Source organism: Adiantum capillus-veneris, chromosome 23 (assembly GCF_014529385.1).
Source record: "Adiantum capillus-veneris isolate H3 chromosome 23, ASM1452938v2, whole genome shotgun sequence".
In the NCBI taxonomy this organism is placed as follows: domain Eukaryota; kingdom Viridiplantae; phylum Streptophyta; class Polypodiopsida; order Polypodiales; family Pteridaceae; genus Adiantum; species Adiantum capillus-veneris.
Window position 1 is genome coordinate 91,975,197 of NC_140953.1, and position 17,287 is coordinate 91,992,483.

The window sequence follows — 17,287 nt, forward strand, 5'->3', positions numbered from 1 at the left end:
TCGTCGTAATTCCCTCTCGTGATCCTCCTCACTGGCTTTTTCCTTTGTAGTAACAGTTTTGGTCTCCGTGGTCTCTATCGAATCTGAGTCATCCTCAGGGTCATTCATATACACGGGATCCTCTCCTGTCCCTATGTTAGTCTTTGAACTAGGTTTTGAGCTAGAAGCATTAAGGGATTTCTTTCTTCGTGTTTTCTTCTTTCTCGCTCGGCCAATCGATGCAGCATCTCTCTCTTCGAGGATGTAATTTTGCTTTTGGAGCATCGACCGTGTGAGTGCATTCACTGGTGCTATGTTTATAGTTGGTGGTGTCCCATCAACAATCTCTATTATGTTCAATGGTGTGATTTTCGGTGCGTTTGGATTGTTAGGACACTGTGCGATCAAATGATCTATGCCACAACGATTACAAGTGAGTATTGGCATTGCCAATGCACTCCCTTGACTTGTTTGAATTAGTGCGGCATTCTTTTGCATTCTAATGGGGACTCAGCTACTCGATGTGGTCCACCACATTCGTAGCATTGAAGAGGTGGTCTCCAGGCAAAACTATTAATGTTTTGGCCTCTTGCTGCTAGCGCAGTAGCTTGATATACCGGTTTGATTTGTCCCCAATGGTCTTCCATATAGTACATGGGACACTCCTCAAGCATGTCGACTCCATAGGTGATACTAGAGTCTATGTCCTCTTCGCAATCTACATAAGTACTAGATGACTCGCAACCCATTTGGTTCATAGGTGTAACTCTTGGATGAGGGGGTTGCGGTCCTAGCACTGGAGGTGGCAACGGTGTGGTTTGGACCACATTTTGGGTTCTAGGGACCATGTGCTGTAATGGCAATTGTTGCTCCATGGGTGGGGTAGGCATCAATACAGGAACTCGAGGTGAGTCTGCCCAAGCTATAGGCGGTCTATTTTCCATGATGCGTTGAAGCATTAGGCAATCCTTCGCTTGATGGCCATACCTACCACACGCGTTACAAGTCCCGTTAAACTTTACTCTGAAAGTAGGGCATTCACTCGTAGTATGTGGGCCCAAGCAAATTGAGCACCATTGTTGGTCCCTTCTTGGATACATATGAGTGTTTTGTGGAGCACGATTACCCCTAAGGCTTTCTTGGATGGCCTTGGTGAGATCTGCCAAAGTCATCTCAGATATCGTTTGTTCTTTCACGATTGGCTTTATCTTCATTGGCTCATGCCCTGACGATTGCGAGCTACAAGACTTCGGCTCGGTAGACACTCTTTCTCCTGCAATCATTAAATTATCCTCCAATTGGATTGCATTCATGGTGACTGCTTCCCAAGTAGTGATACCTCTAATGACTAGGCCATTATAGATACTTTCATGTCGTAGTCCCCTAATGAATCTATCGAGCAATTGGTTGTTGTTGAATCGCTCGTTTGGATTGCATCGAGAATTCAAATTCTTTAGGCGACTAATGAAGTCTCTCACGGATTCACCTTCTTCTCGTTGGGTTTTCTGGAGTTGAGAGGCTACACCCCAAAGTACTCCCTCTCGTATGTATTCTTTTAAGAACAGTCTCCTAAGAGTAGAGTAGATCGTTTTCTCTTCTACTCTTAAGGTTCTATACCAATCTCCAGCCTTTCCGCTTAGGGTCAAACTCAAAGCCTTACACTTCTGTAGCTCATTGTGCTCTTCCAAGGAATCGCACACATGTTCAAAGACTTCCATATGCTTTCTAGCATCTCCGTCTCCACTGAATTTTTGTGTGAGCTTAGCTAGTTGAACTGCCTTGCTCCTAGGCTCTCTATCAGGTGCACTACGCATGTTTTCCGCAATAGAGCGACCGATAGTTTGAGCAAATGCTGCCAAATCTCCTATTTGAGCAGGTATAATGGGTGTATGTGCTCCTGGAACCACATGTGAGATGGGAGTTGGCCTTGGCCTTGGCATACGCGCGGCTCTTGGGTCCCATATTTCGTATGGTGGTGTACCAGATGGTGGTCCAAAGTTTACAGGCGTGGCCCTAGGCATAGGGGGTGCCTAATATGGCATGTTATTATTAAATGGCATGGATCCACTTGTATAAGAGCTTGGATAATGCCATTGTGGATTGTAAGCTCTTGGAATAATCGGAGGTGTAGGAGCTACATGAGGCTAAGGTACGACAGGTGCACATGATTGATACATACATGTAGGTATAGTTGGGGGCACTGTGCTACTACGCATCGGCGTAGTGTTAACAAATGAACTCCATGGTGTACTTATTGTCATTCTCACCACTGGGATATGCATGGTAGCCGTAGTGTCATTAAGAGAAAGATGAGCTAGATCTGGGAAGGTAAAGCTGCCACTTGTGGGCTCAGATTGTACTGAGGCTCCTGGCGAAACAACATATGGAGGATCAATGGGGCTCACTGAGGGAGTCTCCATTTGTGATAGGGTTGGTTGGTTGGCCTTTCCCGTATCCAAGAATCTCATTAGGCCTGTTGAAGGCATGTTGATCCCTGTGTTCTGTCTTTCTAACTCGACAATCCTATGGAGGACATCACAGAATTTCTGTTGTTGCTCATCTATGCTAGTAGCACCCGATGTGGATTGTAGAACATCTAACCAACCCACATGATAGGTGTGTCCTGTGTACCGATCAGTAAAAGCTTCCGATTGTAGGTAATACTCCCAATTTTCGTTTAGGAATATCCCATCTAGGCCTGGCGTGCTGGAGGTTTCCCTCAAGGTGGAAGCATTATTGCTCCCCATCGCTTGCCCCTCCGTGACTGCTACCTTGGGAGCACTCGGTTGCTCGGCTGGCATGATTGTTGTCATAGGAGCCTTTGCTTTCAGGGCTCGACTTTGTTCCAGACTTCGTAGGTTCTCAATTTCCCTCTCCCTTGTTGCTTGCATATAGCGTTTGATCTCTTGCACTTCGGCAAGACTCCTACCATCGGGTAGTAGAACCTCAGAGGGAGATAGTCCTAAAGGATCAGGAGGTGCAGTGGATGGAACATTCACATGCACACTCTCAAGAATCATAGGGTCTATTTTAGGCATGAATGACGAATTTACTTCCCCACTCCCTTCATTTATTTCATTAACCACATGTTCGGAGCGAGTAGCTCTACTAAGGGTCTCTTTTAAGCGGCTAAACACGCTGGACCCGGGCCGTGGGCCCATGGCATGCATGTCTTGACTTGAACTATCAGGGTTTGGTGTAGGATACCCCTCCATGACTCCGTAGTCAGAGGAAGAATCACTAGACGCGATATGAGGATCTTGGTTCGCGCTACCTTGAGTCCCAGCCGAAGGTCCAGAACCTAGGGTGGAGGAATAATGGGTGCCCGCGTAAATGGAGGCACTACCAATATGCTCGTGCTCTAACACTCGTCCAGAGCGTAGGTGCATGTGACCTCCACACTCTAAACGCGTTGGTGAGTGCCCGTGAAGGCCGCTCACTTAGTTTTTTTTTTTTAAAAGGTGTTTATAACCCAAGTTTTTCGTTATTCTTGGTTATTTTATGTAACCAAGCCACAAAATATGGCGTGTAATAGCTCAAGACGAGCGTTTTGGCTAAAGGAATGTGTCGTGATTTAGAGCTCCCTATTCAGCTACGTGAAGCCCTCGAAATCCTAAAAATAGTCTTTATAGTCCTCGAAATCCTAAAAATAGTTTTTAAATATAAAAAGGTGTATAAACTATATTTTAAAACTGAGGACTGAGATCTGGGTTTGAGCTTGGGCTTGGGGAATGATCCCCAGCTCGATCCTTCTTTTAAGTTTTTTTTTTTAAAAGATTAAAAAAAAAAGTCGCCCCGGCCGCGCCGCGCACGCGCGCGCACACACACTTAACCTACACCTAACTTATCTACTTACAGCTAATAGAGATACTGCCACACACACTCTAACACTGTTTACACAGTACTACAGTAGCTAACAGATCTATAAAACTACCCTTACAGAACTAACATTGAACCTTACAGAACTAACATTCTATAGCTAATACCTTAATTCTAACAATACATTGCAAAAAAATTGTAACTCCTTCTTTACAGAAAACAAAAAACACAGTACAGTGTAACAAAAATCTTCTCCACACAACCACACACCTTCCTTCTTCACAAATCCTTCTCCACACAACCACGCACCTTCCTTCTTCACAAATCCTTCAATTGAAATTGCATCACAAGAAAGCGTAAGGTGCTTAACCGAGCTTAGTGTTGGGCATTTCCCCGACAATGGCGCCAAAAATGTGCGCTCCTTGCCGCATTGTCGAAGCAAGGGACTTGCCTAACATTGTGTGCGAGCCATAGATGGCTTCAAGCACACAACTAGCTTAACTAGTAAGCTCAAAGAAAGCGATGGTGTGTCACTCACCGCTCTACGCTTGCTTCGTGGAGGATTCCTCGCCGCGAAGAAGAAGGAGCCGCCGCTTCGCCGTGCTCAACCGCTTCGCCTCCCCCGTGCCGTCGTCGCAATGCTCGATCGCACACACACACTCTCTCTCTCTCACGTACACACACACAAAAGGAGGTGAAGAAGAAGAAGATGGAGATGGAGATGGAGCAAGGGCACTCTTCTATTGCACAAATGAGAGAATGAATTATTTTTAGGTTTAGTTGGCTTTTATATGAGCTCACCCCATTCACACTTGGGCGCCCATGCTTAGCCAACTAATCCCTTGAATGTCCCAGTTAGAGTGCGCCTCTCATCGGCGATCACTCTTACCCTTTTCCTATTGGTCCGACAAGCCCGGTACCTGACTCTACCAAATACATAATACACGTCCGTCGTAGGTGATGGGGTGTCCGTGAGCCGTGAGGGTTAACAATGACCATTGCTGACTACCTTGTTTTCTTTACAAGCCACATGCCTTGCATGTACCCGTAGGCCATGAATGTTAGGCAACTTGCCTAGGAGACATGCCCTAGAAATTTGAAGCCTTGCTTCATGCTTCCCCCTCCTCTTGAGAGTAGGAAGAGGATACATCTAAGAGATACTTGGGAATCAAAATCTATGACCCATTAACGACCAAGCCAACCAAGATCCAATTGACGTGCAAGGTCTCTCTCTCATTGGTACGGTGCAGAAAATTTATGGGGTCACAAGGATCTTTTCTTCATTGCAGTTCATTCGAGTTTTACAACAATACGGCTAGTGGGTACGACTCACTCATCAACTTGAGAAGCCGATCAGGGTTTCCCTATGTTGTTGCATTTTTGTTAGGACATGGTTCCAAGGCAAAGTTTTACAAAGGTTATGTCAATTGAGACAAATCTAGATGATCAAGGACAGCTGTAATCAAGCCAAGCAGGTACGAGCTTTTGACATTCAGAATCTGCTATCAGCATACGAACTTGGGAGTCTTTGCAACATGTCTGCATGTTTTCTCACTAGAGATCGGATTAAACCAAGTGAAGACTGCATATGCGGGACATCCAACAATTCTCAAGTTTTTTGCATATATGGTTATGAGCCGGATTCGAGCGCACTACCAGAACCCTGCTCACAAGTGGGCGACAAGGTTAGTCAATTTCCAGTTATGTTTGTTTTTGTCTATGTTTTACTTTTCATTTTGGAAAAGATCTCTCTGTTGTGCAAAGCAAAGTGCTTGGGCAAACTCCATAAGAAGCCACTGACAAAGCAAAGTGCTTTGCCTGTCTTCATGTGAAGCACGGCTTCTGTTATGTGCCACGGTATTATCGATTGACTTCAGATTAATGATAATGGCACACATCTTTGGCACTACATGGATATAAGCTCATAGTTTACGCTATGGCACACTGTGATGCATCCATGCCAGTGTAATCGTGCAAGGCACGTATACCAGGGGCTCACATGGTGGAGACTGTCATTGAAGCCAAGGGCTTATTATTCTATTTTCTATTTGGTATGCATGACATACTAATACGATGGCCGTACAACACCCATCATTGCATCATACGATTCCACTATAGCACTAGCTACTTTGTCAAGGACGAGCTCATTTATTGATGTTTTAAAACATTTTGTGTTTATGTTTATTCACAAGAAAAGTGCCATACATATAGCCCCTGTACCGTATGTGTATCCGAAGTTGACCCTTTGCCTTGGCCCAGGCCTTGGCCCATCCTACCTTAGGCCTAACACGTTGTCCAAGGCACTTCCACTGACTCTCAAGTTGCGACCGCTCTTCAAGGCAAGCTTGTGCACTGGCATGTCGCTTGCAACCTTGGAGGAAGTGGACACAACACGTTGGCAAGTGACATGCATGTAAGGATGCTAGATGGGGTTGGCTGCAAGGTAAGGAGAGAGAGAGAGAGAGAGAGAGAGAGAGAGAGAGAGAGAGAGAGGAGGGGTGGGATGACAACATCACTTATCCAAGCAAGAAGAATCTTACCAATGACATAATCACTTATGTCATAACCCACACGACTGTGCTAGCACTCAATGTCTAGAAAAAAGCGTGTGTGATAAGATTCTCCACCTACCACTCTTTATCCTCCACCTCTCACTACCTTTTGGTCTGTCCACTTTGTAAAGCAATAAACCACCTTGGATAGTGACATCCACTAGTGTAAAGTGATGCCCACTCATGTAAAGTGACACCCACTACCTTACCCACCAAAGTGTTACCTTGAGCCTCAAGCCAAGACTTTCCCATATAAAGGAGGCCACGCCTCATTGTAAGTCCATCTTGGCATGAGTCTAGTTTTCATAGAACCCAACATCTCCTTCCTAGTGAATGCATCCCCTTAGCTTGTAATACCTCTTTGCATTACTCATAGAAAGCTTAGCCTTAACCATTGTACAAAGCTTCATTAATATAAGCTTTTCCCTTTTGTATTTTGATCCACTGCACGTGTGTTTACCTTTCACCTATGTTTCAACTGGTACCATAGGGCTAGAAAAATACAGCCAGTGAAAGTAAGAACAAACATGAAATTCTCCCAATTATCAGGTCAAAATTGGAAGCTTTTTGCCCATAATTACACTAAAACTTGTGTACATTTTCCGGGGATTTTAAAGGCAAGCTCAAAATTTAATTGGGATTTACAATTTTAACCAGCTAAAATACATTGTATCCCAGTTTTTTTCTAAAAAAAACACGTCGCCTTTGTATGACCTTCGTGATTGTAATCGAAACCAATCCATGCCAATGTAGGCCGGTTTCAGCACGGAGCGATGCCACTTTCGACGATGGTGAATTTTAGCACTATTGCAATGGGGTCGGACACTACTGCTGTAGATTTTTAATATTTTCATAAAACCAGCAGCTTGTTAAAAGTGGGTACCATATACATACTACATCTAAGTGTAGATTGAATCATAGGAATCCCCTAAGATCCGGATTCTCATCTCTTAGGATCTCATATGTAGCCAATCGCTACCCAAAACTTTGGGGGAGGGTCAAACCCCAAAATTTTGGGGTTTGACTCTATCGGGTGTGCTAGACCACTTAGGCACACTCCTAGAGTGAGAGCAACATGTAAAAAAGAATGCCTCTACATGCCCCCCTCATTGCCATTTACTGCCCTTGTCACTGACCATCTTGACCACTGTTGTCGGCAAAGCGACTTGGACTTCACAGCCTTTCTACTTGCTTGTGCACTTTTGCTCGATCCTACCTCTTATGGGACATCTTTAAAAGACTCTCACTATTATGTATCTTCAAAATGTGTATCACATAATTGATCAAATTTATATTTTAAAAAGGGCTCTCGGACATGTTGGAAAAGCCAGACAACTATGCTGAAATGTGTTCCCGGCACTGCGAACCCATTTTGGTAGTTGTCAAACTTCACCAACATTCTTGAGAGCCCCATTTTTAAAATATAAATGTGATCAAGTTTAATACATTGATCAAAACATTTGTTGCAGATTTAAGTGAAAAAAGTTATATGTGTTTTAGACGTGTATCATGAGTTCATGTTATTGAAAGTGTATGTCTTATACATGTAAAAATAAAATACTAAAACAATGAGGGCATTTAATTATGTAGTCCTGCAATTGATCACGGTTCCCAAAGACAGGGAAGTGCTTCCTTGCAAACCACGATTAGAGTCATTGCTAGACCGGACGTTGGCACAAAAAAATATTTCACAAATAAATTTATTGCTCAGGGATTCGCTCGTTTCTTTCATCGCTAAAAAAAACTTGCTCACCATTTTGTAAGACTCTCAAACAGTGAAGCCTCTTCCTCAACAAAAGACTCTTCAAGCAATGAAGTCTCTTCCTCAACAAAAGATTCTTCAAGTTTTGATTACAAACCTGAAGACTATCATGTAGGATATTTCATATACACATCCTTCAATCCTCATAGACATAAAAAGTATCTATTGAGAAAAAAATAGGACTGAAAAATCTGAAGCAAGTAATTGCAGTTCTTCTCCAACAATTGTAAAATCGGGTAAAAAAGGCCGATCAAAATTATCAAGTTTGGAGAAGCAAGCAAAAGCAGCTCTTAAAGCAGAACAACCCAATGCACTAGCATAAGAAAGAATGGTAATACCCACCTTGGCCATTAGAAGGAAGTTAAAGAAACTAAGCCTTTCTTTGATAACAATTTTACCAGTAATTTGGCGAATGGGAAAGTAAAAGCTAAATCTTTCTATGAACTACCACAAAGAAGAGAATCCTACTCTTCATCAGGTTTAGATTACAAAGATCTCTCAGCCATGGCATCAACATCCAAGCACCCCATTTCTTTCTCATATGATGTTTTTCTTCAAAAGGAGCAAGAGCTTATGCAAAAGGAAGAACTTCTTGCAAAACAAGAAGCATTTCTCAAATGGGAAGTTGATCTTAAGGTTAAAGAGCAAACTCTTCACTCTTTATGGCGGGGTGAAGTAAGGGAAATATTGCCTACGACAAGAAATCAACTCTTAACCTCAACAATAGTTGCACCTACAATCAACATATTTGTAGCATCCACAATAAGAATAACTACTCCAGACTCTTGGGAAATTCCACTCCCAAAAGAAACATTAGACATGCAAAAATCAAATAGAAGATTAGCTATCCGAAGGTAATCCTTTTTCCTTTGAAGAAATTTATAGGCTTAAAAAATTACTAGCTTTGCCTAAAAAGCCAAAAGATCAATTGATTAAGGATATGCAAAGCACAAAAGAATTAACTCCGTCCAAGCAACAAAAAGATCAACCACCTTATGAAGAGTTCAAAGAGTTACAAGGGCCAACTCCTCAAAGTTACAAATGGCCGATAGATGCCAAATTAGCATCAAAGATATTCTACCACTAGAGGTAGATATCATGATAGTTGGCAAGACTCCTCTAATAGAAGAATCACATCCAACTTCCTCATAACACCTTATTAAGAGTTTGGGACTTTAGAGACATTTTGGTGATTCCAAATCAAAATGGATCCCGTTTGCTTAGAAATTTTGTTAATTTGGGACTTAGTGAAGTATGCATTCTTTCTCCATTTTGTCCTATCAAAGAACCAAAATAAAACTTGCTAACAAGCGCATATACTCTATGTGGGAGATTTTTTGATCGCTTGGTCACATAGAGAAATGTTCATTTGTTATATGTGAGCTAATCCTAGGATTACTCAATACTAGTCTAATTTTTAGTGTGTCTACAATCTTTTCTAAGATGCTCAGAGAGAGAGAGAGAGAGAGAGAGAGAGAGAGAGAGAGAGAGAGAGAGAGAGATTTTCACTTCAAGACACAAATCTTGGTATAAAGACAAAGACATCTATCTTGATACAAACTTTCCAAAACTCTCTAAGATTTTCAAATCATTAGGAAGGATGTACTATTTCTTTCAAGATACCATGAGAGGGAGAGAGAACCAAAATTAAGTCACTTAGGGAGAGTTGAGAGAAATAGTCACTTAAGTTTTGACATGTGGACAAAACGAGAGAGAGAGAGAGAGAGAGAGAGAGAGAGAGAGAGAGAGAGAGAGAGAGATCACTAAAGGAGAGTGAAGAGAAACATCCTCACTAAAGATTTGACCAGATGAACAAAAAAAGGGCTTGAGAAGAGAGTAAGAGAGGGAGTTACACATAGCTAATGAGAGTCAAAGCGGTCAGAGGGGGAAGATAGTGTGATAAAGGAGAATGCGGAAGCCACTCACAAAGAGGAGAGAGAGAGAGAGAGAGAGAGAGAGAGAGGGATTTGGGGAGATTGACGAGGACTTTGACGAGGAAAGAGAGAGAGGAGGGGACAAGAAAAAGACAGAGAGGAAGTGAGATTTAGAAAGAAGTGGACAAGGAGGCAAGAAGAGATGAACCATACACAAAGACCAGCACACACACCCGCACGCACACACACACACACACACACACACACACACACACACACACACAGAGAGAGAGAGAGAGAGAGAGAGAGAGAGAGAGAGAGAGAGAGAGAGAGAGAGAGAGAGAGAGAGAGAGAGAGAGAGAGAGAGAGAGATAGTTCTATTATCTTCCTCGAAGGTCAAACATGACCTATGGGACCAAATGAACATGTCACGTGGTGTGAGTGGACGTCATAAGTGACTCTCGATGCTAAAAAATGGCTGAAATAAGCGTCACAATAGAGAGTCCACATCGTGGTTGGGAGAGGAAGGTATGTAGGGAGAGCTCATGGCTGAATATATGGGGAAAAGAGGACCTAGTGGTCAAAAGCTGAGCTCTCAAGTAGTGTGTGGTACTCACTCTCTCGCACTTCACGAGGGCATAAGGTGCAAAGTCAATGAGACTCCTCGCCAGTGCCCCAACGTCCTGTCTCGCAGCATAGAGAATGGGAGCTAAGACGAATGGAGGCAATGGTGCGGATCGCACTCAACGGGATGGGCTCAAGGATGTAGGGATGGTTTCAGTTACCTCGTTCGGAGAAGAAGAGAGATTTTTAGTTTGGGGCAACGTGTGTGGTGTAATGGCTGAAGCGAGAACCTCCGGATTTCTCCCAAGCCGTGATACATTGGCATTGTAAGAAGGCCTCATTAACTTGGGAGTTGATCGATGCATCCTTGACCAGCTGACATGCATCCCATCTTCCGAACCATTTCTTGATGTCCAGCATCCACCCTGAACTTAGTATTTTGCTCTTGCATGTCTTTTGGACCTTTTGACTTGCTTCATATGTGATTCTAGGAAGTTGATGCAAAGGGCTATGTTGTGTCTTAAGCATGTACTCCACAACCCTTTGCATGCCCAAGACCTCAATGGGAAGCAATCCGGACTCAAGAAGTAAGATCATGTAGGGTGTTTGTGTCTTGACTTGGAGAAAGTTGGTGAGAAAACGCTTTTGGACATTCTCAAACTCTTTTCAAGTAGAATTCCCAAAGCTTCCACCCCACACCTCCACTCCATAAAGAAGCACCGGTGTCACCAATGTGTCAAAGAGGTACTTTTCGAGAGACCAACACTTGATCTCTCCAGCATTGCACATGTTCTCAAATGCATAATAAGCCCTCTTTCCGGCTTCCAAGAGACGCATTGCACAATCCTTCCATTTATGATGGGATGGAACGTCAAGGCCAAGGTACTTGAAGTGATCTACCACTTCAAGTTGCTCATTGTTGTATACAATGCATGGATTTTCATCGTTGAGGGCCTTTACAAGCATAACATCCATGATCAGCTCGCTATGTAGGCAAAAGTGTTCCCAAGACACTCTTAAGCTTTTGTGCATCTTCTAAGGTATGTGCCAAGAGCACTACATCATGGGCATAAAGCAAAAGCATGATCACCGCATATCCGATCTTAACCTCTTCTATGCCTTCTTGCTGCATAAAATCAAGAACCATGCATTCCAATTCATCAATGAGTAGCCCAAACAGGGTTGGGGAAAGTGGGCATCCTTGTTTGACACCAATGGTGCTTGCAAAAAATTCTGAAATTCCATCTCCCATACGTAATCAACATATCACTTTTTGGTAGATGCGAAAGACTGCATGCATAAATTCTCTCGGCACTTGAAGGATTTGCATACGTCTCCAAAGATTTCCTCGCGGTACCATGTCAAAAGCTTTTTTAAAATCCACAAAGCAACAATACAACTTTTTTCCTTTCAATCGAGACGCTTCCATAAGAACTCGAAGGGTGATAAGGTGATGAATAGTGCTATGATGCTTTCGAAAACCTGCTTGGCCAAGCGTACATTCGCCATTCTTTTCAGCCCATTTACTTATCTTCATCTCCATGATACATCCAAATAACTTTGCCATCAAAGAACCAACCATTATAGTGCGATAGTTGTTCACATTGTTTACATCTTCTCCTTTGTGCAAAGGTTTGATCCAATTTGCACTCCAATCATGAGGCATGCCATGCTGAAGTGCAAGGTTAAACATATCGCATATCCAATATTGTGTTTTCTTGCTTGTCCATTTAATCATTTTAGCCTTGACACCTTGAAGGTCCCCTGCCTTGCGAGTAGCTAGTTTTTCAAGCACGTGGCATACATCTTCAATGGTAAAAAAGGGAGACATAAACGGAAGGGAGCTACAAAACTCCATCTTATCAACATTGGGTTGCTCATAGAGGTTCTTGCAATGCATATACATATCCTCAAGAGGCAAGTCACCAAAGCTCTCAACGCGCTTGTCTTTTAGATTTTGCCAAAACTTGCCACATCATGTGCTTTGTCTTGCACTAAAAGAAGTTGTTTTTTGACTTCCCACCTTTTCCTCTTCTTTTGAAAAAGTGCTTTGTATGTGTGTGAACATTCCAAGTAAACTCAGCCTCGTCTTTGCTTGCATCCAATCTTAGCAAGGGTTTTCGGGCTTGACTACATTCCATGTCAAACCATTTCTTCTTGGTGCTACCCTTCTTAGACCTTTTGCAAGACATGTGTTTCACCGAAAAACATTCCTTCGCACAAGAGAAAATTACTTCTTTGAAAACTTTCCACTTGCATTCTAATGTCGGGCTCTCTTGATGCTCTATCATGCTTAACATTTGGTTCACCATATCAGCATATATAAGTGCTCGTTTGAAGTCTAGACGTAGGTACAGATGATTCACATCATGATTGGAGGCTACATGCTCGGACTGTTTACCACACTTGAGGTCAATACATAACATCCTATGATCGGATTCCAGATTCCATTCACCAAGTGTAAAGCTTTGTATGCATTCTAGAGTGGCTTCCGAGAACAACATATAATCAATCACTCTATCACCATTGTGCTTTCTACATGTAAAGTCATTGGTGCCTTGCCATAGAGATACACCATTTGCAATGAGCATTCCGATACGATTGCACATATGTAGAAGTCATTTCCATAGTAATCCAGCTCTTTTGCATCATTAGAACTTCAAGTATACATGTATGAGTGATCCAATCTTCTTGAGACAGGCAGCATGTTGACTTGTTGTGTGTCGTGGCGTAACAAAGTATTTGTGTGAACATTCATGTCTCTAAAGACATTCACTTCACCGTGGTCCTTGTAATGAGGAATGTCTTCCTCTAGTTCAACAAAGGGATGATCTCTATCCATATCCAAGCGGGTTAATTTTATTTGCGAGTTAATCAATTCGTGTTTTTTTGCTACAGGTGATGCTTTTTCGAGTTTATAGAAGCATGGATTCCACTCATATGTATGCTCTCTAAGGTGGCGTTGTGGTATGTTAAATAAGTACCGAGGGAAGGAGAGAGAAGAAGGATTAGACGGAGAGAGAAAAACAAACTTGTGAAATAGAGATAGGATCGGGGTGTGAGAGTACCGACAACACGAGAGAGAGAGAGAGAGAGAGAGAGAGAGAGAGAGAGAGAGAGAGAGAGAGAGAGAGAGAGAGAGCCTGAGAGTGGGAGATGAGGGGGAGAGAGGAAAGATAGGTTCAAAATGAAAAAAGTCCGGCTAAAGTTTGGGCAAGATGGTTCTCAAGCCGGTTCAAATTATTTCATTTAGTAACTTGGTATAGAATTGTTTATGTGTTGGTTTAATGTATATATTTTATAAATATCCTACATTTTTATTGAGATGAAAGTGGAGTTAAGTAAAAGTGGAGTTTTGTTGTGAAGAAGGAGGTTGTGTGCACGTTTTCTACTCACATGTGTGTGTGTGTGTGCGTGTGTGTGAGAGAGAGAGAGAGAGAGAGAGAGAGAGAGTGGGAGATGAGGGGGAGAGAGGAAAGATAGGTTCAAAATGAAAAAAGTCCGGCTCAAGTTTGGGCAAGAAGGTTCTCAAGCCAGTTCAAATTATTTCATTTAGTATCTTGGTATAGAATTGTTTATGTGTTGGTTTAATTTATATATTTTATAAATATCCCACATTTTAATTGAGATGAAAGTGGAGTTTTGTTGTGACGAAGTAGGTTGTGTGCACGTTTTCTACTCACGTGTGTGTGTGTGTGTGTGTGTGTGTGTGTGTGTGTGTGTGAGAGAGAGAGAGAGAGAGAGAGAGAGAGAGAGAGAGAGAGAGAGAGTTTGCCTGTTCATATGCGTGTGAAAAGGTTCCAAAGCCGGGTCCACAAATAATGTTTTTCGAGCCCTTAGAGAGGCAGTTAGTGGTGGTTACTCATTGCACTATTATATGCCTATAGTATTCATAGAAGAATAATAATCATAGTGTTTCCCGAGCCCTTAGAGAGGCAGTTAGTGTTGTCTACTCATTGCACTTTTAGATGCTTATAAATCTTATAGGGGAATAATAATCGTAGTGACAAATCATGCATATTTTATTGCACACCCCACTTTAAAAGTTAGTGGTGGAGTAGTAGACGATTATAATATTCATATTGACAAATCATGCATATATTATTGCACGCTCCAATTTAGCAGTTAGCATATGCTGCGTGGGACCCCTCATGTCACTAACACATGACACTCTTCCATCACTATCAATGCTTTTTGAGAGCATGGTACTTTAGCCTATATAAATGTTACAAGGCAAGCACCATATGCTGCACAAGTGAATCGGAGGTGCTAATCAAGAGAGATTTTTTCATTTTCCCTATACTTATACAATGCCTATAGGATATGCAACTATTGGTAATGAGGTAGTTGCAAAAATCCATGAAGAGCTTCACAAACTCCCCCCCAACGCACCCCTTGAAGAAAAGAAGACGTTTACACAGAGAGAGCGTGACACAAACAAGGCGATCCGGATGTTCAACCACCTTAATCGCGCTCGCAACACCGGAGACCAGGAACTCAATGATGGCTTTGAGACAATGTGAGAAGCTCTGGGCAAGTGGGAGACATGGGGGTACATAGATAGCTCTCGAAGGGCCGCTTTACAGGCGGAGATTGACCATTTGCTTGTCTGCAAACGCACAATCAATCTGGTCGACATCTCTGGCTCTAATGTGGTTGAAGATTGAGGCAAGATTTAAATAATTATGCACTAAATAATAAAGTTAAATAAATATGCACTAGCACATGATAAATTGTACTAGTGTGATGCAAGTTGTACTGTGTGTGTGTGTGTGTGTGTGTGTGTGTGTGTGCAGGTTTGATTCCCTACCTAATCATGTAAACAACTTATTTTAATTAAATGATGCTTATTTTAACTATATGATGGTGTTCCACTCTCCAGTGCCTTGGCGAGAATAATTCATATGTCTCTGTCTGAATTATTATTATTGAAGTAGCTGTGATACTTTTAATCGGCCTGGTCTACTAACACATCTTCAAGATCTGTCATAATTTAGGGTATTGTTGATATCTTGTAGCTAAACTGAACCGTCAAATGTAACTACAAGCTGTTTGAAAGCCAAATGTAAAGAAAATCTATGTGAGTTTTCTATATAATGCGAGAAAAAGATGAGCATGTCTTTAGTATTTACCCTACTTTTAGGAGAATATACTTCCTGTCCATGTAGGTGTTGTTGCAAATAAGGATGAATGCCTAATAAGCCAATTTGAAACTAGGAATCTAAAAATATTGATGGTTGTACTTGTTTGGGCGAAGACCTCAAAGTAATGATACATGGATAGACTCTTGCATATAAAATAGTAATTAAGAACACTTTACTGAGTTGAAGAACTGCATACGTACATAAAAACACACATATAAATAACTATATATATTGTATAAACAAGTACTTAAAAACACTTTACCGAGTTGAAGATCTCCTTACGTACATAAACACACACATATAAATAAATAAATAAAAAGATATTATATATATATAATATAAATATTATATATAAAACTATATATATTCTTAGACCGATAGTGTAAAGAAATACTGACAAGCAAATGAAATTTTGACAGCATAACAACGTAAAAAATAAAAATAAAACCATTCCATACTTGCTTCTGTGAAAGCTTGCCTAACTTTTGTTAAGCTTTCTTATTCTATACTTGCTTCCGTGAAGCTTGCCTAACTTTTGTGTATACATGAAACCATGATTATGTTTCTAAACATGAACAAAAAGCATGATTATATTCACAAGCAATCAAAATTTTGACAGCATAACGGCGCGAAAATACAAACAAAAAAATTTTCCATTCCATACTTGCTTCCGTGAAGCTTGACTAACTTTTCTGTATACGTGAAATCATGATTATGTTTTCAAACATGAACAAAAAGCATGATTATATTGATAAGCAATCAAAATTTCGGCAGCATAACGGTATGAAAATTCAAACTAAAAAAATTTCCATTCCATACTTGCTTCTGTGCAGCAGCGAATGCTCACGGGAAGAAGAAATTACATAAGCAAAAAAGCATATGTTGGTATATTACTTTGGTAAATCCAAAGCTCTCAACAAACTTCTATCTAGTATAATAAATATGAAATCATGGCTGAATTGATAAGGACGATCAACACCAACAACATGTCTTCAGTAATACCAAAAAAGTGGCACCCAAACACCATGGTCACACGTCGTTCCATAAAAATCACAAACTAGAAAATGATAGATAATACCAATGTTGATGTCAATCAAGGGCAATGTGATCCGGGCTCATATTGTTGCCAATCAGTCTCCTCATCGCTATCTGCATCAACTGCTGAAATAGCACGTACACATGGAGCCTTGAAGCGTGAAAGATGTTGATGGAAGACCTCTGGATCACTATCTATGCAGAGACAGTGTCTAGACAACTCAACACAAACATTGCCCAAGCCACCACATCCAGAAAACATATCAACAATGTAGGTGTGCTCCGCAGTAAATGTCCACACAAGCCAGCTAAAAAAAGCAAAAAATATGCGTATTTTTACTTTATGTAACATAGTCCAATAACGCATAGTAGGAAGCATATATTCTTACCGAAAGAAGTCAAGGCTACGCTCGGCGGCACCTCTAAGAGCGTGTCCTCCAATGTACTCTCCGTCGGCGCGCTCCACCAGTATTCCAGACTTGGCATCGAAAGAGTTGTTGTCCACGCTCTCTCCATCTGGTCGATCGTAGATAGGACGTTGACCCTAACGATAAAACA